Genomic DNA, 25,201 nt, shown 5'->3' on the forward strand with positions numbered 1-25,201 from the left:
TCATGAAAGAAAACATAACACTTACAATTGCAACTATAAGCGCAAACAAAAAAAAAAGAAAAACAAATGGCGTATATTAACGCATATATGTGGAATCTGAAAAAATTGGTAGAGACAATCTTATTTACAAAGCAGAAATAGAGACACAGATGTGGAGAACAAACGTATGGATACCAAGGGGGAAAGGGGTGGAGTGGGATGAATTGGGAGATTGGGATTGACATATATACACTACTGATGCTATGTGTAAAATAGATAATTAATGAGAACCTACTGTATAGCACAGGGAACTCTACTCAATGCTCTGTGGTGACCTAAATGAGAAGGAAATCCAAAAAAGAGGGAATATATGTATATGTATAGCCGATTCACTTTGCTGTACAGTATAAACTAACACAATATTGTAAAGCAGCTATACTCCAATAAAAAATAAAAAATAAATGCTATTGAATAGAGCATAGAAATTTAAAAATGTAAACATATACTATATTTTGAAAAATTATATACTTTGCAGCTATTTAAACATATGATGAAAAATTTTAGATGTCAACTTAAAATTTTTAAAACCACTAACTTACAGTTTTTTTCTATTCTCTCCTTTGTACTATAACTATTTGTTTTCAAACTTTATCCCCTTTATGAGTATGCAGGTGAGTGAGGATAGGGATCAAGTTTTCTAAGCTTTGTATCTTTTACAAAACTTTAATAAAGTGTCTTGTTCATAAAAAAGAAGTAGACTCTAGGAATAGACATAACTAGAAATGTATAGGGAGCACATAAAGAAAATATAAAACATTGCGTTGGGTCATCAAAGTTAAATGAATGGGATGACATACTTTGCTGTTTAAATTCACTTATAATGTTAACATGATCCTATTATAACACTAACAGGAATTTTTTTAACTTTATTTTTTAGAGCATTTTTAAGTTTATGACATTTACAACATTGGGAGGTAGTTACAGAAATTTCCCAGATACCCCTTGCCTCCACACATGCATACCTGACACCTTTATCAACATCACTCACCAGAATGATACTTTTTCTTAAACCAAGGATGAACCCACATTCACACATCATTATCAGCCAAAGCGCTAAGGGTTTACCCTAGGGTTCACTCTTGGTGTTGTACATTCTCTGTGTTTGGACAAATGCATAGTGACACATATCCATCACTATAGGAATTTTTTAATTAATCAAACTTATTTTAAAATTCCTCTGGGAAAAAAATCATTGAAGAATAAACAAGGCCTTTCTGCAAAAGAATAATAATGAAATGGAACTGACATACAACATCTTATGCATTATAAAGTAAAGAGACCCAAATCATACTGGAATTTGGTATATTGAAAAGACGGCATTTAAAATCAGTAGGAAGAAGAAGAGATGATTCAATTAATAAATGGTGCTGAGACAAATGTGTTTCCCACTAGAAAAAAAAAGAGTTGGCTCCTGATCTCATGCCATAAACCAAAATAAATTTCAGGTGGATCAAAGACGCAAATTAAAAAATTAAGACAAAGTACTAGAAGAAAATATAGGAGCTCTTGTCTTTCATTTCAGAGTAGAGAAGACCTCTCTAAGTATGACACAAACCGATAAGCCATAAAAGAAAAGACAGATAAATTAACTATTCAAATCTTTATGAATTTTTGCTTCTGGAAAAAATAAAATCTATTTAATTTTTCTAATTTACCCGGCTAAGTACAGATAAAAACCTTGGATATTATGTATAAAACAACCATTAAAATATTGAAAGTGGAGGGAAAAAGACAGATAGGCCTGGGACCTCAGGACCCAAGGAATGGCATGGTGGAGAGTTCCCTAAGTATTCATTATTCTTCATATTCCCAGACTAGGTAATGGAGAACCTGGAAATCTGGAAGCACCAATGGACACGGATAAAAAAAGAAAATAAAGAAATAAGAAAAGCCTGCTCTCTCTAGCTAAAGGGCCAGAAAAGGGGCAACCTAACAAAACAGAAATTTTTAGACAATAAGTGTTCTACTCTGACTACACATCACAGAAAATCTTTGGCCCCACCCACACTCTTGCCAGCAAATGTTAATGAAGAGTGTAGACTTGCACCTTCCTCAGGCTATAAAGTGTCTTGACACCCTTGTCAGGGTGGTGTCAGAGCGGGGATTTGGGACATTCACCCACACTTGACAGTAATGAGACATCCTCTCATCCACAATATCCATGGAAACCACAAGGGGAGCAGGAAGGAGATGCCCCTCCCGCTTGCAGTCAGTGTGGTATCACTGGAGGCCTAGTAGAGAAATCAAACTCCCACACCTGACCAGTGACCATCAGTAATGAAAATCTCATCTGCACCCTGCCTTGTATCAATAGAGACCAAATGGGAATATGAACAATATCAGAAAACTAGAGCAATATCAGAGGAAGCTTACTAAAACCCAACATTTAAATAAACTCCAGAGTATCATAACATAACAAAAATATCCGAGTTTTAACCAAAAATCATACCAAGAACCAGAAAAATCTCAACTTCAATGAAAAAAGACAACTAACAGATACCAACCTTAAGATGACAGAGATTTGAGAATTAAAAGCACTCATCATAATAATGCTTCAACAGAAAATTACAAACACACTTGAAACAAATGAAAAAATTAGGAAGTCTCAACCAAAAATAGAAAGTCTCAGCAAAGAAACTGAAGATATAAAGAAGAACTAAACGGAAATATTAAAACTGAAAAATACAATAACTGAAATAAAAAACTAAATAGATAAGATCAGCAGAAGAATGAACAGGACATAGGAAATAATCAGTGAACATGAAGATAGAAAAATTAAAATTACCCAATTTGAACAACAGAGAGAAAATGGAGCTTTAAAAAATGAACAGACCCTCAGGAACATGTGGGACTATAACAAAATAACTATCATTCATGTCATTGTAGTCTCATAAGAATTGAGAAAGATGATGGGAATAAAAAAGTTTGAAGTTTAAGGTAAAAAGTAAAAAAAAAAAGTTTAAAGGTACAATGGCTAAGAATTTCCCAAATTTGGCAGAAGGCCAACAGATTCATGAAGCTGAGCAAATCCTAAACACCAAAAATATTCATGCCAAGACACATCATTATTAAATTCCTGAAAATTAAAAACAAAGAAAAAGTGTGTAAGCTGCCAGAGAAAAACACCTTATCGGTAGGGAGAAGGTTATTAAAATGATAAGGAATTCCTCATCAGAACTGATGGAGGACAGAAGAAAATGGCAAAATATTTTTCAAATGCTGAAAGAAAAGAACTGTCAGCTCAGAATCATACATCCAGTGAAAATATCCTTCAGGAAAGAAGGAGAAATCAAGATATTTATTCTCAAATGAAGGAACACTAAGAATTTTTCACTAGTAGATCTACCCTAAGAACGGCTAAAGAGAAGTTCTCTAAACAGAATGGAAATGATAAATGAAGGAATCTTGGAATATTAGGAAAGAAGGAAGAACAATGGAAAGAGAAATTATATGAGCAAATATAACTTTAACATTGCCTAATATGGTTCTCAAAGTATGTAGAGAAAATATTTAAGACAATTATATAGTAAGAGGAGGAAGGTAAAGAGATGGAAAAGGAAGTAAGTTTTCTAGTCTTCATTTAAATAGGTAAAATGTTGATACCAGTAGACTTGCATAAGTTATACATATATATAATACAATACTTACTGCAAATAGTAAGAAAAGCTATACAATGAGACACTCTCAAAAACACTATATATGGACCTAACAGACATATGCAGAACTTTCCATCCAACAGCAACACAATACACATTCTTCTCAAGCGTCCATGAAGCATTACCCAGGATAAATCACATGTTAGGTCACAAAACAAGCCTTAACAAATTTAAGAAGACTGGAATCATACCAAGTATCTTTTCTGACCATAATGGAATGAAACTAGAAATCAATAGCAGAAGAAAAAATGGAAAATTTATAAACATGTGGAAACTAAACAACACATTCTTGAATAACCAACAGGTCATAAAAGAAATCAAAAGGGAAATTAGAAAATATGTTGAGACAAATAAAAACAAGACACAAGATAGCATACCAAAACTTATATGATGCAGCAAAAACAAAACAAAGAGGGAAGTTTAATGCAATAAATGTATATATTAAAAAAGAAAGCTCCCAAATAAACCACCTAACTTTACAGCTCAAGGAACTGAAAAAAGAAGAACAAACTAAGCCCAAAGTTAGCAGAAGGTCGGAAATAATAAAGATTAGAGCAAAAATAAACAAACTAGAGAATAGAAAAACAATAGAAAAATCAACAAAATTAAGAATTGATTTTTTAAAAGCTCAAAGAAATTGACAAACCGTTAGCTACACTAAGAAAAAAAAATTGAGATGACAAATAATAAAACCAGAAATGAAAGAACCATTACAACTAATGCCACAGAAATAAAACGTATTATAAGAGACTATTACAATTATGTGAAAACTGGATAATCTAGAAGAAAAGAATAAATTCTGAGAAACATACAACCTACCAAAACCAAATCATGAAGAAACAGAAAATCTGAAGAGACCTATGACTAGTAAGGAGGTTGTATCAATAATAAAAAACTTCCTTAAAAAGAAAAGCCAAGGACATACAGCTTCACTGGTCATTTCTACCAAATATTTAAAGGATTAATGTCAATCCTTCTCAAACTCTTCCAAAACATTGAGGTGAAGGGAACACTTCCAAACTGATTTTATAAGTGTATCATAAGTATACACTTATACCAAAACCTGGAAAAAAGCTAGAAGAAAAGAAAATTACAGGCCAATAATCCTAATGAATATAGATGCAAATATCAGGAAAATACTAGCTAATCTAACTCAACAGCACATTAAAAGGATCATACACTATGACCTACTGGGATTTATCCCTGGGAAGCAAGGATGGCTCAACATATGAAAATCAATCAACAACATACACCATATCAACAAAACAAGAGATAAAAATCACATCATCACCTCAGGAGATGCAGAAAAATATTTGACAAAATTCAAAACTCATGAGAAAAACACTCAACAAACTAGGAATAGAAGAAATTACCTCGACTTAATAAAGGTCATATATAAAAAACCCTTAGCTAACATCATTCTTAATGGTGAAAAACTGAAAGCTTTTCCTCTAAGATTGGAACAAGGCAAGAATTCCCACTCTCACTACTTCTATTCAACATAGTTTTGGAAGTCCTAGTCACAGCAATCAGAAAATAAAAAGAGATAAAAGGCATCCATACTGGAAAGGAAGAATTAAAGCTGTCACTATTTGCAGATGACATCATACTATGTATAGAAAATCCTAAAAACTCCACTAAAAAACTACTAGAACTACTAAACGAATTCAGTAAAGTTGCAGGGTACAAAATAAATATACAGAAATCTGTTGTGTTCCTATATACTAATAATGAACTATCAGAAAGAGAAATTTTTAAAAACAATCTCATTTATAATTGTATCAAATAAAATACCTAGGAATAAATTTAACCAAGGAGGTTAAAGATCTGTATATTGAAAACTACAAGATTTTAACAACAACAAAAAAATTGAAGTGAACAGAAGTAAATGGAAAGATATACTGTGCTCATGGATCAGAAAAATTAATATTGTTAAAATGGCCATATTATCCAAAGCAATCTACAGATTCAATGCACCCTCTATCAAAATTCCAATAGTATTTTTTCACAGAAATAGAACAAACAATCCTAAAATTTGTATGGAACAACAAACTACCCTGAATAGCCAAGGCAATCTTGAGAAAGAACAAACTTGTGAAAGATTAAAACACTCCCTGATTTCAAACCATATTATAAAGTTATCATAATTAAAACAGTATGGTATTGGCATAAAAGTAGACACATAAATCAACGGAACATAATGGAAAACCCAGAAATAAACCCACACATATATGGTCAATTAATTTACAACAAAGAAGCCAAGAGTATACAGTGGAGAAAGGACATTCTCTTTAATAAATGGTGTTGGAAAATTCGACAGCCACACGCAAAGGAATGAAACTGGACCACTATTTTACACCATACCAAAAAAAAAAAAAGTTCACTAAAAATGGTTGAAATACTTGAATGTAAAACCTGAAAACATTAAATTTCAAGAATAAAACATAGATGGTAAGCTTCTTGACATAGGTCTTGGTGATGATTTTTTTAACCTAATACCAAAAGCAAAAATGACAAAAGCAAAAATAACAAGTGCGACTACATCATTTTAAAAGCTTCTGCACAAGGAAGGAAACCAGCAAAAAAATGAAAAGACAGCCTACTGAATAGGATTAAAACACATATATTTGATAAAGGACTAATATCCCAAATATATAAAGAACTCATACAATTTAATAGCAAAAAAATATCTGATTTAAAAAAATAGGCAGAAGATCTGAATAGACATTTTTCCAAAGATGACATACAGATGGCCAACAGGAACATGACCAGATGCTCAACATCATTAATCATCAGGGAAATGCAAATCAAAACCACAATGATATATCACCTCACACCTCTCAGAACGGCTATTATCAAAAAGAGAATATATAACAAGTGCTGGTGAGAATGTGGAGAAAAGGGAGCACTAATATACTGTTGGTGGGAATGTAAATTGGTACAACGACTATGAAAAACAGTATGGAGGGTCTTCAAAAAATTAGAATAGAACTACCATGTAATTTAGCAATTCTACCTCTGGGTATTTATCCAAAGAAAATGAAAACACTAATTCTAAAAGAAATATGCACCCCCATGTTCATTGCAGCACTGTTTACAATAGCTAAGATATGGCAACAAACTAAGTGTTCACTGAGGGATGAATGGATAAGGAAATTATATATATATATGTGTGTATATATATATATATATATACACACACACACATATATATATAATGGAATATTATTCAGCCATAAAGAAAAGAATGATATACTACCATTTACCACAACGTGCATGGATCTCAAGGACATTATGATAAATAAAATAAGCCAGAGAGAGAAAGACTAAAACTGTACGATGTCTCTTATATGTGGAATCCAAAATTAAAAAGAAAAAAGTCATAGATACAGAGAATGGATTTGCAGTTGTAAGAGGTGAGGGGTGAGAGGTGAGAAAAATGGGTGAACTGATTTTTTTTAGTTTAAATAAACTGAATATTTTTAATGATTTACAATATAAAATAAAGAATGTGAATCATAGAACAAGACACTATTTTATTTATTTATTTTTAAGTTTTTAATTTTTTTAAAAAACTTTTTTTTATTGGAGTATAATTGCTTTAAAATGGGGTGTCAGTTTCTGCTTAATAACAAAGTGAATCAGCTATACATATACATATATCCCCATATCTCTTCCCGCTTGCATCTCTCTCCCTCCCACTCTCCCTATCCCACCCCTCTAGGTGGTCACAAAGCACCAAGCTGATCTCCCTGTGCTATGCGGCTGCTTCCCACTAGCTATCTATTTTACGTTTGGTAGTGTATATATGTCCATGCCACTCTCTCACTTTGTCACAGCTTACCCTTCCCCCTCCCCATATCCTCAAGTCCATTCTCTAGTAGGTCTGTGTCTTTATTCCTGTCTTACCACTAGGTTCTTCATGACTTGTTTTTTTTTCCCCCTTAGATTCCATATATATGTGTTAGCATACTGGATTTGTTTTTCTCTTTCTGAGTTACTTCACTCTGTATGACAGACTCTAACTCCATCCACCTCACTACAAATAACTCCATTTCGTTTCTTTTTATGGCTGAGTAATATTCCATTGTATATATGTGCCACATCTTCTTTATCCATTCATCCAATGATGGACACTTAGGTTGCTTCCATGTCCTGGCTATTGTAAATAGTTTTCCTGTTTTTTCAACTGTGTAAATGAAGATCTACTGCCTGACGTTCTCCTTAGGTGTAAGTTTTACTACTAATGGCAAATTTTTCTTGAATACTTTTTATGTACATTATCTTATTGAGTTCCCTCAATAACCTAGACAGGAAGAAACTGTGATTACCTTTAGGTTTTACATGAGAAAACTGAGGTTATGTTGCTTTTGGCTTGATCAGAGGTTCAAGTTAAAGATGAGTGAATATTGTTGGATAAACACAAGAACGTCTAGCTCTCAAGAAAATGCCTGCTGGAGGTGGGTGGAGGGGAGGGTGGGTGGAGGGTTTTCAATGCTGGCAATTATCAAGTAGAAAGGGAGACAGCCATCTATCCAGATGGTTTAGACTAATGATTCCCAACATGTTCCATGTTATGACACACTAATTTTGTCTAATTCTACTAATTCCCCAAAGCAATATGTGGGTTCTTAAAAGTAATTAAAGTAGAATCAAATATTATGTTAATTAAACATGCCTTTAAATGAATTTAAATGATGTAAATTGGTTTTACCCCTTGGGATAACTGCAAATTGCCTATACTGATTTTGTGACAACTCTGAGTAGGAACCAAAACTAGAGGACCAAACCAGAATATCTCTCAGATCCCTGAATTTGTGTCTTAGGAGGTTTATCTCAGATGCCTTTTGGGAACTATGGAAGGAAGTTTCAGTGTTATGGCAAAGTTCATTCTCCTAGAGCTGACTGATCCTCCTCAGATTTACTTTTATTTTAACTCTTCTCTTGGGCTACTCATCCTCCTCTATGCTATCACTATAGTGCCAAAACTGGCTGGTCATCTTCATTGGGGTAAGTCCCCTTTTATCTCTCTGTCCTGCTTAGATTTCTTTACTCACTGTGCCCATGGCCAGCATCCTGTCCAACTTGTTTTCCAAGCACCAAGGGCCATCAACTCCAGTGTCCTTATCAGCTCTTATGTTTTACCCTCTATTCTGCAACTTCCACTACTGACCACTTCTTTTGTGATACTCCTCCTTTGATTAAACTGCTATGCTTTTCTCCTTATCCTCTGTGACTTTGAAGCCTTTAATTTCCTCTGCACTGCATTCACAAACACCCGTCTTCCTTACCATCCTCAGAAGGCTCTCAGCTCCAGGGCAAGTACAAGTCCTTCTTGTACTGGCCTCCCATCTGACTGCTCTCAGCCTAGGTTATAGAACCAGGGCATTCACCTGCTTTTCCCCTGACATCCTTGGGATGGACACTCAGTGGCTGGCACAGGCTGGTTTCAGTGTTCTACACTGAAATAATATGCATGTTCAACTCCATAATCTAAGGCAAAATGTCTAGTAAAATCTTTTAGAATATCAGCTTTTTCTCTTTTCCACCTATTCAAATGAAAGTATCATTTAAAGCCTTTGTGTTCACATGAGATTTTATCATAGAAGATAATTCTTCTTCCTAGTAACTTCATTTAGCCAAGGCTCATATGAATTTAACAAAATGTAGTCACATTCAAATTGTGTATTTTGTCTCTTTCTTTGAGCACATTGATAGAAGCTAGATGTTCTTCTTATCAGTCTTTTCAAAGTTCTTTGTTAACAATTAGTCATGAGAGTTCATCCATACAGTGGGTATTATGCAGCCATTAAACTCAAGAGGAAGAATGCTTATCGACATGCATATTTATCTAACATATTTTTAAGTGAAAAAGACATGGCACAAAATAGTATTACATTATTATTCCACTAGAAATACATTTATAGACACACACATACACACGCACGTATGCATGTATTAAAAAGCATAACACTAAAAGGACATATAACAAAGTACTGACGGTTCTCTCCAGGTGCTGATTTATATTCCTCTTATTTCTCCGTATTTCCCAATTTCTCAATAATGAGCATGCCACTCTTTTATAATCAGGAAAAAAGTAATTTTAGATAATTCAATTAGTTATCAAGGTCAATCAGCATGTGTGGAAAAGGTGGCAGTTCTTACTGAAGAGAAATTAACACCTTTATTGTTGTTTTGAATTGAGGTTACATTTTTTTAGGTAGGAACACATCTCTAAATTTAAAATGTAAGTTAGTGGGAACTTACTGAGCTCTAAATAGTCATTTCACATATCCCTTTTCAAGAAAAACATAAAGTAAAACAAACTTATATTTTACTTTTTCTTTAAGTACTTAAAGATACTTAAGTATCTCTCACCTCTCTCCCCATTCTCTTCTTTATGCTTCTATACTGCCTAGAATAAGTTTGTATACACCATGAATACTTAGAAAATATTTGTTGATGGACTTGCTTATTTCTGTTTTCCATTAATCCCAGCCGAGCCATGTTCTCAGAATTCTACAAAATGGATTCTGCCCCTTCAGAAGCCTGATATCTGTTCCTACTGCCCCTGTTTAGTGCTCTGGGTCCCAGAACTCCACTTGTGCAGTGTGAGACAGACCTCAGCTGGTTCCAAGCTCCAGGATTTCTCCCCTTGCAGGGATTGTGGGTTTGCTTCAGCCAGTCTCCCTGACCCACGGAGGCTTGACCAGGAGGCCACTCAACATCCGGGAGGCCAGACAGGGACATTCCTCCCTGAATGGGACACCCCTGACCACATCCTCCAGGAAACCCAAGTGGCTGACAGAAGAAGTGTCAGCTCCAGGCCAAAGGAGTCCCTGAGATGTCCTTGGCTTGGACAATAGCTAGGAGCCACACAGCCAGCCGGACTCCGCAGCTCAGCCTTTGGGGGCTGTAGGATCCTGTCACTGGGACCCCCAGCACCACCCTTCCCCCAGTATCGGAGCATTTGCTCAGGCCCCCGATTCAGCCTGAGGACTGGCTCTGGCTGAGTTCAGTGTGGCTGAGAACTGTCTCAGCAGGGCCCTTCAGTCAGGGAGACCAAGACCAAATGCTTCTCTGAGCACCGCCACCTGGAGCGGTGCTGGGGAGGGAGGCCCAGCCCGGAATAGCTGGAGAAGCCCACCCCCCAAGTGTAGCTGACTGCCGCCCACCCTGTGTACATGCGGGGCCGGGATGGAGGGCTTGGAGACGTGCTGAGAGCTCCCTGGAAAGCAAGGCTTAGCTTCTCCTGCAACTTTGAGCGGCAGATGCAGAGAGGGGTCAGTGATTATTCTGTTATAACATCTGAGGGGACGGAGTTGCTGCCTTAACTTATAGAGACCTCCCTCCACCCACCATCCCTCATCCCCTCACTGGGAGGGGCCTTGCTCCCTCTGGAAGGGCTCACCTAGGCCCCACTGGTTTCACGCCTAGTTCTGACTCCATGACTGTCCATGTCCCTAAGGGCTGGAGCTGCAGCAGCAAGACTGAGATAGGAACGCCAGAGATTGCCTTGGATAGTCTTTTCCATTAGCCCTATAATTAAGAACCACTATTTATAAGACAATGAGGATATCCTCTTCTTGAAAACTTGTTGGAGAAGCAGCAGAACTAGATGTGAGGTCCCTGAGGTTGAGTTTGGTAGTTTTGAGATCCAGTATGGTACAGCCTAACACTAACTCAAATGGGTCCTGAGTCTGTAAAAGAAGAAACTCTAAACTGTACCACTGACAGCTGGCTGGGCTCACTCAGTTTGTATAAATCTAGTGGACTTTCCCTTAAGCCTGAGAAGTCACTGGAGACTAAGTCTGGTTATATGCGGTGTAAGCTGGGTAAATACCATTTGGAACACAGGCCTACAGCAGATCCAGAGTAAACAAAACCTGATGCCTGTACTGAATACCTGAAAATTATCCTACAATAAGGATAAGGATATTCTTATTATCCTTATTTTACAGATAAGAAAACTGAAATAGAAAAGTTAAGTAACTTGTCTAAGGTCAAAGAATTAGAAAGTGAGGGAGGTTGGCGTCAAAGTCTGGCAGTCTGAATCAGAGCTTGTGCTCTTAACCACTACATTATACTGCCTGACAAAGATAAAAGAAATCCTTCTCTCTAAGCAGAACTGGCTTCATGAACATGTGATCAGTGCAGTGGTACAGCACCCTGAGCTTAGAAGAGCCTTGTACTTGGGGTTTAATGCCACTGTCTTAATTTTAATAATTTGAATTTGTGCTTTGTAAGTGCAAACCAAAATGTGATAGAATAATTGAGTAGGCACCTGAAGCTTGGAGTCTCAGCTAGCACACAGTCCCATCTTTCACTGCTTCTTCACCTCCCTGGGACAGATTATTGACTGCCCACTTCCCTGTCCATTAATACTCAGGGCCCCACCCAGCCTCTTCTTCTCTGTCTCACCCAGTGACCGCTGCAACCCTCCACTCTCAGGGATCTGGGCATGGGCTCAGGGAGGATTGGGGTCAGGTACACATGCCCTGCAACATCTCAGGGTTGGACATGATGACAGCCAGCCATCCTGGTCCCAGGGTGGTAATGCCATTGCACATTTGGCAGATCACCCAGCAGGGCTCATTGCCCACCCTGATCCAAGTACCTAGTGCATCCTGGTGTAGAGGTTGCAATACCCTTGATGGTCACCTGTCCACCATGGGTTGGGGCAGCTGACCCATGGGAAGAGGATATGCCTGGTTCTACCTACTCACTCCTGACCAGGGTACAATGCATCTGTCCAGCAGGTAGGAGGAGGACCCAGCAGCCAGTGGGCCCCTCACATGTGCATCAGATCACAGGGTGGGGTCACAGGGCACTTGTGAAGCTATACACTTGCCCCACAAGTATCCCTGTGCCTGAGAGGGTATGACATTAAATGAAAAATTTTAAGCACCATGAGCGGTTGAGAGAGACACTCCAGTAGAAAGGAAAAAAACTTTTTATCTGAATACCTTTAACAGCACTTTTTCTTGCTTTTTGAACAGGGACTTCACATTAACATTTTGCACTGGGGCTACAAATTATATAGCCAGTTCTGACTGTAAGGACTGTCTATTACTAAAGTATTTTGTTATCCCCTGAGATCTACCATTCCCTCTGTAGAAATGATGAAGCTGATGAGGTTTTAACTGTCCCTAGTCTTGCTGGGGCTGTTTAAAGGATAGGGGACACTTCTACTTGCCAAGGAAGAAGCCAATTTCGTCCCAAACTCCCAGCTGTGTTAAGTATCTCACATCATGAGAGGGGCTTAGGAGGATGTGGTAGTAGACAATATTCTGTGGTACAGATCAGGAGACCTGAATTCTAAATCTGCCTCTCCCTCTGACTAGCTGAGAATGCTGCTCTCCCTTGTGGACACTGGGTGTCTTCATATGTGAAAAGAGCAGTTTCAATTAACCTAGCATTTTCAGACTGTCATTGAGTTTCTAGAGCAGTGCCTCAGAGAGGGAGAGGTGAGTGCTAGGCAATGGGGCTATAGGCACCCCACACTTTTCCAGCCAAATCTGTTCCACTTTTGTTTTATATTTTTTTGTTCTGCATTGGAATTCACTTAAAGAAATAATTCCAATGCTTAAAAAATTAAAACCCATAATTCTCAATGATCTCTATGGGCCCTTATACCTCTGAGTTCTGATTGTGAGTCTTTAACCTTGAATCCTACAAAAAGGATGATCTTTATTCCAGGAAGAAATCTATCATATGCATGGGCTGGTTACCATAGAAGAAGAGAAATCCAGGGAGGACAAGGGATTAAAAGGCAAACGCCTGGGTGGTATAGAACTAAAAGATAAGGGCAATGAAGAAGAGGTTCAGGTTCCCTACTGCGGGCTGAGTGTTAACAGGAAACATCCAAGATTCAGCTAGATGATCATGTCTCAAGAGGTAAGATTTTCTACCTCTCCTCCATTACATGATAGAATGTAACAATGTCTGGTGGACAAAATGAAGTGAATAAGGAAAAGGGTTAGTTGGGAGTGAACTTCAACTCTGCTAATGTTTTTTGAGCCTTTACCGGGTACCAAACTTTAGGCTAGACTTAGGGTGGAAGATTAAAAAAAATTAACCAAATATGGCTCCATCTTTCCAAAAGTGTTTCAACACAGGTGAGCAAAACAGAAATTCTGAAAAATGCACAGAGTATTTTATAAGGCCAAGCATCATAATGGTAAAATAGAGGTGCAAAGTACAATGGGAAAACAGTGGATGAATGCTCACTTCCATCTGAAATGTCAAGAAAAGTTATCTGGAAATGAAGATTGGATTTAAGTTTGGACTTTAAAAATGAATAGGACTTGGGCGAGCAGGACCTGAAGATCTTCACATGCCAAATTTAGAAGTTTGGAATATGTGTTATAGGCAAAGAGAAACATGGAAAAGTTGTAAGCAGTGTGGAGGTTAGGAGAAGGCTGATCTGGTTGGATTTACATTTAAACCACTGAGCTTGTTATGTGAAAAGTAAATTTAATAGGATCCAGGGTGGATTCATAGAGAGGAGATAAAAGACTATTTTGCTAATCCAGGCAAGAAAGGAGTGTGCCATGATCCAGCACAGTGCCAGTGGCAGTGAAAAAGAAACTAATTCAAGAGGCATTTGGGAGAGAAAATTGACAGGATTTGGTAATTGATTAAATATAGGGAGCTACAGGGGAGGGAAGTAACAAGGACTCACTCAGGTTTTGGGCTTAAGAAACTGGGTGATGCCATTCACTCAGGGTACAAGGAAAGAGGAGAGCAGGTTTAGAAGAGTTCAGTTTCTGAACATTAAGTTTGAAGTGCCTAAGGAACTTTCAAGTGGAGGTTCTACTTGGTAACTAGATATAATGATCTGGAGCTCTAAGGGGATTGGTTTTCACACAGCTACCACATAAACCACATTCCCTCACAACTGGGTTTTAGGAGTCCTTGGCAGATGGCTACTAAGGCTAGGCAGTTTCTGGGAATAGAGGCAGAGGCAAAACCATTCTTGAGGCCCAAAAATTGCATCTAACCTAAATGTAGCTAAATACTACTTTCTGTTTTTCCTTGCAGCTTGAGCCACTCAATTACTTTTCCCCAACTAGTTGTTTGATATTGGTCACTTTCCCTTGTCTTGGCCTTGATTTCCTCATCTATAAAAGTAAGATATTAAGGTTTTATATTCTTCAGATATAGGATTGTTTGTTTTTACAGATAGCCTGTTGTTCAACATATTTAGATAAGATAGCAATATCCATGCATTTGGTGCATCTTTACAAATTCTGAGGACTAGCCATGGACTAATAAATTAACTGGGGTTCTGCTTACACTTGTGTTTCCTATTGGAAGTATATTCAGAGATACTAATGGACTTGGCTCAGATCCATTCAAACTTTGCATAAAAAAACCCCATCACTATAATTCAGGCCTGGAATTTCATTAATAAATGATCCATTGTTCCTTGCAAAGGATCTTCAAATCCTAGTCTAGCTAGTGAAACCAATCTCTTGTTTGGCTGAGTACTGCTCTCTTTAAGATTTATCCCTGTAAATCTCAATAATTGCACATGTGAATTCATATATAGACTTACATTTTACAGCTTCACTGTGGCAGATATCGTAGAGCATTTGGAAAACACACATCTAGGAATATTCTGAGTCCTTATGAAAGATATGGATTTAAATTAACTCAGCCTAAGGGATATCAAGGAAATCCTCTATATAAGTACATGAGTGGTAAAGCAAAGGAATCAATGTTCTCTTCTATAACTTATAGTCAAATTACATTGTTTTCTAACCTTGTTATCTTGGAATTAACTCATGACTAGTGTTATACTCGTTCACAACTCAGATTGACATATTCATACCCACATACATTATTTCCTTCTCTTAAAGTATTTCTTATCAGTTGTTTCAGAAAATACACATCATTTTGTCCATATAATTTCTCCCTATCATATTGCTGTTTATCTAAGCACCTACACCTAAACACTTAGCCAGAGCAATTCAATTATTCTTAAAAGGCTTTATTCGCAGGTAAGGAAAACACTGTGAATAGAACTGTGAGCAAGTCTTCATAGAACATATTACATTTTGGAGACACAGAATGGGAGATTAGGGACTTTTCTTCAATATTTTTCTGTAGAGCAACTTTCACTTCCTAGTTTCTCAAACTGTAGATGAGAAGATTTAACACTGGGATCACCATTGCAAAAAACACTGAGACCATCTGATTTCCTGCCTGGGATCCACGTTGAGAGGGCTGCAAGTAGGTGTACATAGTTGTTCCATAGTATAGGCCAACAGCAGTCAAGTGGGAAGCACAGGTAGAGAAAGCTTTTTGCCTGCCAGAAGCTGAGGGAATTCTCAGGATAGTCATGAGGACAGACAGGTAGGAGACAAGGATTACCATAATGGAGGTGATCAGGGTGAATCCTCCGCAGCCAACAATCAAGATCTGGGTGACCCAGGGGTCTGAGCAAGCCAGTGCCGACAGTAGAGGGATGTCACAGAAGTGAGGAAGGACATGTGGTTGACAGAACGATAGTTGTGTGATGGAAGTTGTCACAGAAACCATGTTAACTAATCCACCAAGGTAGCATCCTGCTACCAATTCGAGACGACGAACTCTAGACATGGTGATGTGGTAGAGCAGTGGTTGACAAATGGCAGTATAGCGGTCATAGGCCATGGAAGCCAAAATGTTGCATTCAGCAGAGGCAAAGATTATGAACAAGCCCATTTGAGTCACACATCCAAGGAAAGAAACAGCCTGCAACTTAGAAAACAAATTTGCTAAAGTCTCTGGGATCATGACAGAAGAGAAACACACATCAAGAAAGGACAGATTAGAGAGGAAAACATACATGGGGGTGTGGAGGCAGGGACTGACTCCGATCAGGACTACCAGGCCTAGATTCCCCAACACAGTGACAATATAAACAATAAGGAAGACTCCAAATATTAGGACCCCAAGCTGAGGGTTATCTGTCACGCCCAGAAGGATGAGATCAATCAATGTAGATGAATTCTCCATCAACACAAGCTGGGTATTATCCTTGATGAGGTAAGAGTGCTTTTGACATGCTTTAAGTGAGGAAATAATAGAAAACTTGATGATACGGGTAAAACAGTCCCACTCAAAACCCATGAATCCATAGCACTCTCCTTCCCTGCGTCTACGATCTCACTTTAAACACCTTCCCAAATAGTATCACTATTTCCCAAGCATAACATTGGGAAAGTAACGATAGGAGAAAAAAGGGGAAGGAAAAAGAGGTAAAGAAAATTCAGAAAGCAAAAGGAACACAGAAGTAAGAGAGTAAAGGCCTAGGATGCAAAAGACACTTAATATTTGTTGAAGGAATAAATGAAGTAGAAAGAAAAACAGATGTCATCAAGAGATGTTCTTTACTAATACATATATCACAACATTGTAAATCAATTATACCCCAATAAAAATGTTTTAAAAAATAAGAGACTATTAAATTAAAAAAAGAGAGAGAGAGAGATGTACTTTACTGATACAGCACTACAAACTCTTAGAAAATTTGGGGGTATGGAATTCCATTTCACCCTCCCTCACTTTTCCAAATCAATCTCAAGGAATTATTGCAGATGAAGTAACAATATAGTAAATATGTCAACTGATTTCATCGTGACAGACAGCCCCCTCCTCCCTTCAGTATTAGTGACATTGTTTCTGAAAAAGTAGAAGTCACAAATACTCACTATTTTGCTTGGTAAGTAAAGGGTTTTCCAGGACCTTGATCACCTCTTCACTGGTAGATTGTTGCAGAATCAGAATGCCCTGAAATGGCCATCAGAAACTGAACTCAAGGTTATCAGGTATCATTTGGATCCTGTGAAAGAGCAACAGAAAGATTCATGAAGTTGTTGTCTGATCATCACCTGACTGATTCCTTTAACCATGCTTGGGGCAAAGGTTATGCAGCTGCACAAAACTAACTGCAAATTCCACAAGGACTTGTTGGTCAGATCCGTCTGAGCAAAGGGCCAGGTCACAAAATAGTAGGAGTCAGGTGGCACTGAGGCTAAGGGCATGGACTCTGTCCCCCTCTCTTGTGGTCACAGGATATTTCTAATGCTGACTTGCTCCCTCACACAAATGCCTGGGTCTTACCCTGGATGAAGCACCAAACAAGAGAAGGGATAAATCCATACAGATCCATCTCCATTTATACAATTTAAACTAAATCAGAGCCCTTGTGTTTCACTGGATGGCCATCAGCGAGGGGTGTTTAGAAGGGATTCCTGTATTTGGTGAGAGTGTGGACAAGGAAACCTCAGAGGGCTCTCCCAACTTTGATTTAAAAAAAAAAAAAGCCTATCTGTTTCTATTCACCAGAAAACATAGGTTCTTTATTTGGTGTAGTAGTTGAGGTGTCTGATTCTGGAGCTATATGGACCTATTTGAATCCTGGTTTTGGAGATCACTCGTTCTGTGACTTAGGACTTAACCTACCTAAGTGCACTAATCTGTAAAAGAAGGGCACTAATAAGACCTATGTTATGGGGCAATAGCGAAGGTTAAACTAAATATGTTAAGTAAAACACTTGGTACATATTAATTGCTCACTGACTTCTACTCTCTTTATTCCTTTATGACCACTCCTACTTATGTATTTACTATTTTTTTTTTCTTCTCCATTTCACTAAATGGAAGCAGAGGTATTGTTTTTTGTATACTATTAGCGTTTTAGACCAACAGCAGTGAACCTTAGAGAGACTGGCTGAAGTATAATCTCCATGTTCCACCCCCTAACCATCCCTCAGACACACACCCCCCCCACACACACAGCAGTTTTGGCCAGAGCAGATGAAAGAAGCATCTTTTACTTGTGGTAGCAATACACTCCTTTGTGTTCTACCCAAACTGTTGGAGTAAACTCCTGCTGCTTAGCACAGCAGCCTGCCCAGGCGAATATTCAACCTATACCTCCAAAATGGGAAGATTGGAGGAGAAAATCCTGGGCTGAGTGGAGACAATGGATAAAACACTGTTTTGAGAGACAAAAGACATGAGTTCTAGTCCTGGCGCTAATTTGTATTGTCTTTCAGTGGAAAAGCCACTTACCCCCTTTGAGCCCCATATTTTCTCATCTTGAAAATGGAAAAAACAATATCCACCATGGCTCTCTTTTAGGGTTGGCATGAGGATCAAATAAGATAATGAATGTGAAAACACTCCGTAAACTCTGAAGGGTGATACAATACACATGGAACGGATCCCTATTATTCTTCCATCATGGGAGGTGGGAGAGGGAGGAGGAATGCATCAATATGATCATCTTCTGCTGCCTGCTTCAGCTCCTGCTTACAGAGCTGCACTCTTTGCCCTCCCACTCACCCCCTACACACACATCATCTGTTCTGCCTCTCCACTGTGAAAGTTTCAACCTGTGAAGGCTTAAACAAACAGCTCTTGGTTGTACATGTATCTTGAATCACAAAAAAGACAGGTTTTCAACGTTAGTTTCACGTCCTTGTATCATTTTTTAAATTTCCCATTTTAGGCTAACACTATTCCTTGATGTCTGTATCCATTGTAGGCATTCAATAAATATTAGTTGAATGAATAAATGACTCTCTATTAGTCTTTAGAACATAGTGAAATCTTTTCCCCTTAAAATAAGATTGAATTGCTTTTTCTTCCCCAAAGAAATAAACATACAAAATTAAGACTGTATTAAGGAAATGATTTGATACACCCCATCTGCACATGCTACTGCATTAAGTAGAGTCAATATAACAGCCAGAATGGGTATGTTATTAACTTGGCTAATGTGTCTTGGATATGTACTTATAGGAAATAATCAGGCACTCCTCTTATTTGTTGAAGAAGTAACCTTTCATGTTTAAAAAATGTATTCATGTAAATTTACAGTACCAGCTCTTTAAGAAAAATTTTTTGGTTGCCCGTCTTTTCTTCAGTTATGTAGCTCACTGGGAATCTTCCAAAAATAGCATAACATTTAGAATTTAAATAAAAGTTCACTTATTTACTTATTCAATAAAATTTCTTTTTTTAAACATCTTTATTAGAGTATAATTGCTTTACAATGGTGTGTTAGTTTCTGCTTTATAACAAAGTGAATCAGTTATACATATACATATGTCCCCATATCTCTTCGCTCTTGTGTCTCCCTCCCTCCCACCCTCCCTATCCCACCCCTCTAGGTGGTCACAAAGCACCGAGCTGATCTCCCTGTGCTATGCGGCTGCTTCCCAATAGCTATCTATTTTACATTTGGTAGTGTATATATGTCCATGTCACTCTCTCAGTGCAGTCTTCCAAAAGATCATATATTCCAACCCACATATTTCCAGACGAAGAAACAGAAGTCCAGAGAGGTTAACAGACTTGTCTAAGGTCTCACAATGAATTAGTGGCAGAGCTGGTGTTGGAACCCAGATCTCCTTGACCTAATTCAGTGACCTTTTCACATCACCATCTGGCTTTCCCCTTAATTTGTTTTCTGAAATTTTTCTGGATAGGACTTTCACCTTTGGTACATTCATTCTTTCAATAACAGATGAAATAACAGCGTCATCCTCTGTCGCTATATTTGAGCTATACGATCTTGAGAAAGTATCTTGCTCTTTCTGGGTCCTAGTTTCTTCATCAACAAAATGAAGCAGCTAGACTAGGTGGTCTCTGAGGCTCTTTCCAGCTTTGAACTCTAATTTCCCATGGCTCTGTGAGTTAAACTGTACACACATCATTGGTCATTCTCAGTATCTGACTGAGGGATGCTGAAAGAGAAAATTTCTGTAATTCCATGAATCTAGGCTATACAAACCACTCCATCCTACTCTGCTCTCTCAGCCCTCACAGTGACAGAAATGTCATATTGGTGTTTGGTCTTAGTGCGAGGCACTGAGGTAAGAGCATGGGAGGGATGTTTCCAAACTTCCTAGCCACCTTAAGGTAGAAAAGCTCAGTCAAAGATCAGGTTAAAGTGTCCAGGTTATGTCACATTCTAACCCTATAATCTCAGACAATTTTTTCAACCTCTCTGCCATCAATTCCCTTATCTAAAATGGAAATAATTTTACCTAAATTAAATGACTGTTTTGAAGATTAAATAAGAAAAAATATACAAAGTGCTTAACAGATATTTAGGTGCTTAATAAATGTTGCTTTGGCTTCTCCCTAAAAGTCCATTTTTTGTCTTATGATTCCATATATATGAAAGGTCCAGAACAGGAAAATCTACACAGGCAGAAGGTAGATTAGTGGTTGCCAAGGTCTTGAGGAGTGGTGCAGGAATGGTAGGTATGGGGGTTTGTTTGTTTGTTTGTTTGTTTTGATTAAAAGCTATCTGATCTTTAAAAATTTATGGACTTATACTTTTAATAGGTCTTAAACTTTTGACACTTATGTTGCCAAGGACCTTATTGTTCCTTTATTTCAATGTCCACCATTATTTGATATTCCCATATGTTTACAAGTTTCTCAGCCTTTCTCTCTTTTTTTGGTGATGAAATGTTCTAAAATTATGGTGAAGGTTGCACAATTCTGAATATACTAAAAACTCTTGAAGGTACACACATTCACATGTGTGTATTTTATGGTATGTGAATTACATCTCAATAAATCTGTTACCAAAAAAAGTAATCCTGATGAGTACTAGGGGAAAAAGTCCATTATAGATTGGTCATCCTTGGCTGCATCTAAATCCTTCTACTGACCTACAGCAGAGAGCCCTGGTAAGCACTGGATGAGATCATTAATTTAAAAGTACTTTGAAAAATTTAATAATGATAAAAGAAATGTATTCAAAACAAATGATAAAATCATAATTGGAGAAATAAAGAAATGGAAAGAGACACCTTGCTCCCAAACAGCAAGGCTAAAATATAAGAAAGATGAGACTCTTTAAGTTAATGTATAGATTTAATGCAATATCAATTTAAAATTCTCCAGGATATTTTATAGACTATGACAAATTTATAGTGAAATTCACCTGGAAGAATAAGAAGACAAAAATGCCAAAAAATATTATTTTTAGTAATGATGGAGATAGCCTCTCAAGTTTTAAACTTTATTAAAAATCCATACATATAAAAAGGACCTTCTGGCATTGGGTTAAAAACAAAGATTGATCAATGAAATAGCATATTTTAGAGAAAGAGAACCAAATACATAAAAACGTCTCCAGTTGGCTAGAAAGAACATGCATACACATACATATATATACACATACAGTAAAGGAAACACTAACAAATAAATATTATTGGGAAAAGTGTGTATCCATAAAAAGAGAAATAAATTTGGATATGTACCTCACATCATATATTTCAGTAAACTCCAGATCAAAAAGTTAAACATAAAAATCTAAACTGTGAAACTAGAAAAAAAAAGAATAGCATTGTTTATCTAGCTAGTGTAGCCATTGAAAAAATGAAGGTAACATCAAAGCCAAGATGATGTGTTCAAATATGACTAAAAAACTTGTGCACACTGTACTATAACAAAATGAAGATCAAAAAGGAAACAACCAAAAGAGAAAATTATGCAATTGAGCAGAACTTTTAAAACACACCAGTCAGAATATATAAATAAATAATGAAATATATGAGATCAATGTATGAAGCTCACTAGATGAATGGTCAAAAAATGGACAACATTCACAGTAGGAAACATACTGAGTATGTAATCACATGACAAAACATGTGACCTCAGCATAATACAAATTAAAACACAGTTTCCCAAAAACCTTGGTAGGTATATATATATAATAAAGAGCACTATCAGGAAACAGGTCACTCTGTAAATTGCTGATGGCAATGTTTATTATCTGTCTTGCCATGTAAATTGCTGGTGATATTTCTGAAACACAGCTCTTTGCCCAAGTAATTTTATTTGCAGGAATACATCCCCAAGGATGCAATCCAAAATAAATAAAAGTAATTTATGCAAAAATCTTCATTATATTGCTATTTAAATATTCATCTACTGTATATGTATATCTGTAAATCACCATGTTATATGTTTAGGGGATTCAATTACGTGTAAGACCCAATCCCTCTCCTCAAGGATCCCATAATGTAGCAGGGAAGGCAACTATATGTAAGATAAAGACAAAGAACTACAGCAGCAAAGAAGAAGAACCAATTTTATTCCATGGGGGTGGAGTGGGGTGGGGTTGGGGAGAAAAAAGGTATCATGGAGGAGGTAATATTAAACATGGACCTTGAAAGATGAGTGGGGTTTGGTGCAAGATGGGAATGGTTACAAGACATTTCATGAAAGATTCCAAATGATCAATAGCTGAGGGATGGCTAAACACACCACTGGATATTAACAGGCTGGATGCCTATGTAATCACTAGGAACAACCAAAAGAAATATACTTGTGAGATAACCTCAAGCCACATAAAACCATGATTGTAACTGAAAAATGTCAGAGAGGCACTCAGAGTGCTGGATATCCACAATGTTTGATTCAGTAAAGTTGCTCAAGTTTCATAATTTTAAAAAGTCAACACCACTAGATACATATGAGTGCTAAGACAAACCAACAAGCATTTGATCTGATCCTTCTCTGAGATTAAACTCTCAGGGTCAGGAAGGCTGTGAACATTGAGTTCCTGCAGTGTCTTCAGGAAATTAAGAGTGGTAGTTGCTTGTGGTTACTGCAAGGGGCTGGATTCTGTGCTCCACTTTTACATTTCCTATGAACACGAGTCATGTGCTTGACGTGCTGCTCCCTCCTCTATTCACCCTCCTGCCCCCTCATATCCTAGCCCACTAAATCCTCTTCTATTTTAACAAGCAATTGCAATGCCTTGTCTCCAAAATCCATGAGTAATGGGATAGGAGTTAGGAGGACTCAAAACATCTGTCTTGTTTTACTAAGTCTACTAACAGGGAGAAAGAAAAGCACCCAGGATTGAGAACCTTAGTTTATGTAAGCTTGGAATTCATCAGCTCTGATTCCTCCCCACTACATTCTTACCCAAATTTATTGAGTGTTCCCCTTGCAGACATAAAATAGAAATGTGAATAGCAATTTGGAGCTACTCAAAGACAATCTTGTTTCTATGCCTGAAGTTTTTCAAGTTCTATGCCTCAGGCAAACATATAAAAATAGATCAATTTTTACTGTATGACCAAAATCAGTGGCTCTTGGTGAAAAAGCCCACCCCACTGTTCACTATCCTCCACTCCAAATGTAGGGATTTCAACAAAATGCACAATGCCACTAAACTCACCTACAATGTCTTGTCATTTTTATCAAGGACACCTTCAGCATTTCACCCATCTCCCTCAACTGTTTCTTCTGGAAGGACTGAGGCTTTCAGCTTCCTGGACCTCTATCCATATAAGTAGCCACTTATGATCCAACTGTGTAGTATTCAAAACAAGCAATATACATCATATAATACAGAATCATTCTCCTCTGAGAAAATCTGAGGCTAACTGAAAGGCTGCTGTGTAAAAAATCTCTCTTTCCTTAATTATTTCTTATGTTTTAGCAAATGTTAAAAAAAACCTCATGCCACTAATTTTTTTCATCCAAATCCCACTCAAATCTATTCCTACACTTTCATTGTCCTAACACCTCTGTGAGATTAGTAGGCCAGTGTTGGTACACACTTACACATCTGGGCTGACGACGATCAACAGGCCTCAAACTAGAAAGAGCAATGGGAGAGACCTTCAAGATGGCAGAGGAGTAAGATGTGGAGATGACCTTCCTCCCCACAAATACATCAGAAATACATCTACTTGTGGAACAACTCCTACAGAACACCTACAGAACGCTGGCAGAAGACCTCAGACCTCCCAAAAGGCAAGAAACTCCCCATGTACCTGGGTAGGGCAAAAGAAAAAAGAAAAAACAGAGACAAAAGAATAGGGATAGGACCTGCACCAGTGGGAGGGAGCTGTGAAGGAGGAAAGGTTTCCACACACTAGGAAGCCCCTTCGCGGGCGGAGACTGCGGGTGGCGGAGGTGGGGAGCTTCGGAGCCACGGAGGAGAGCGCAGCAACAGGGGTGCGGAGGGCAAAGCGGAGAGATTCCCGCACAGAGGATCGGTGCCGACCAGCACTCACCAGCCCGAGAGGCTTGTCTGCTCACCCACCGGGGCGGGCGGGGGCTGGGAGCTGAGGCTCGGGCTTCGGAGGTCGGATCGCAGGGAGAGGACTGGGGTTGGCTGCGTGAACACAGCCTGAAGGGGCTAGTGCGCCACAGCTAGCTGGGAGGGAGTCCGAGAAAAAGTCTGGACCTGCCTAAGAGGCAAGCGACCATTGTTTTGGGGTGCATGAGGAGAGGGGATTCCTGCCCCATGTGCCCACAGAAGGCAGAGCACTGCCTAAGCGAGCTCCACAGATGGGCGCAAGCCACTGCTATCAGCTCAGACCCCATAGACGGGCATGAGACGCTAAGGCTGCTGCTGCCGCCACCAAGAAACCTGTGTGCGAGCACAGGTCACTCTCCACACCTGCCCTCCCGGGAGCCTGTGCAGCCCGCCACTGCCAGGGTCCCATGATCCAGGCACAACTTCT

General features: G+C 38.1%; 1 protein-coding gene across 13 annotated transcripts in view; it reads right to left on the minus strand.

Moving 5' to 3' along the window:
• The window catches only part of IGSF1 (immunoglobulin superfamily member 1), a 453,756-nt gene that overhangs the window by 136,857 nt on the left and 291,698 nt on the right, over positions 1-25,201 (minus strand). For 12 of the 13 annotated variants that reach the window (XM_082377825.1, XM_082377828.1, XM_082377813.1 and 9 more), the window contains one exon: positions 17,396-17,526. The gene's annotated coding sequence lies outside the window, so the exon portion shown is untranslated. Of the gene's footprint in view, positions 1-17,391; positions 17,527-25,201 lie in introns of all 13 variants that reach the window. The other variant, XM_082377826.1, reaches the window with a different exon arrangement.

The sequence above is a fragment of the Balaenoptera borealis genome (assembly GCF_965194805.1).
Source record: "Balaenoptera borealis genome assembly, chromosome: X".
NCBI classification, from domain to species: Eukaryota; Metazoa; Chordata; class Mammalia; order Artiodactyla; family Balaenopteridae; genus Balaenoptera; species Balaenoptera borealis.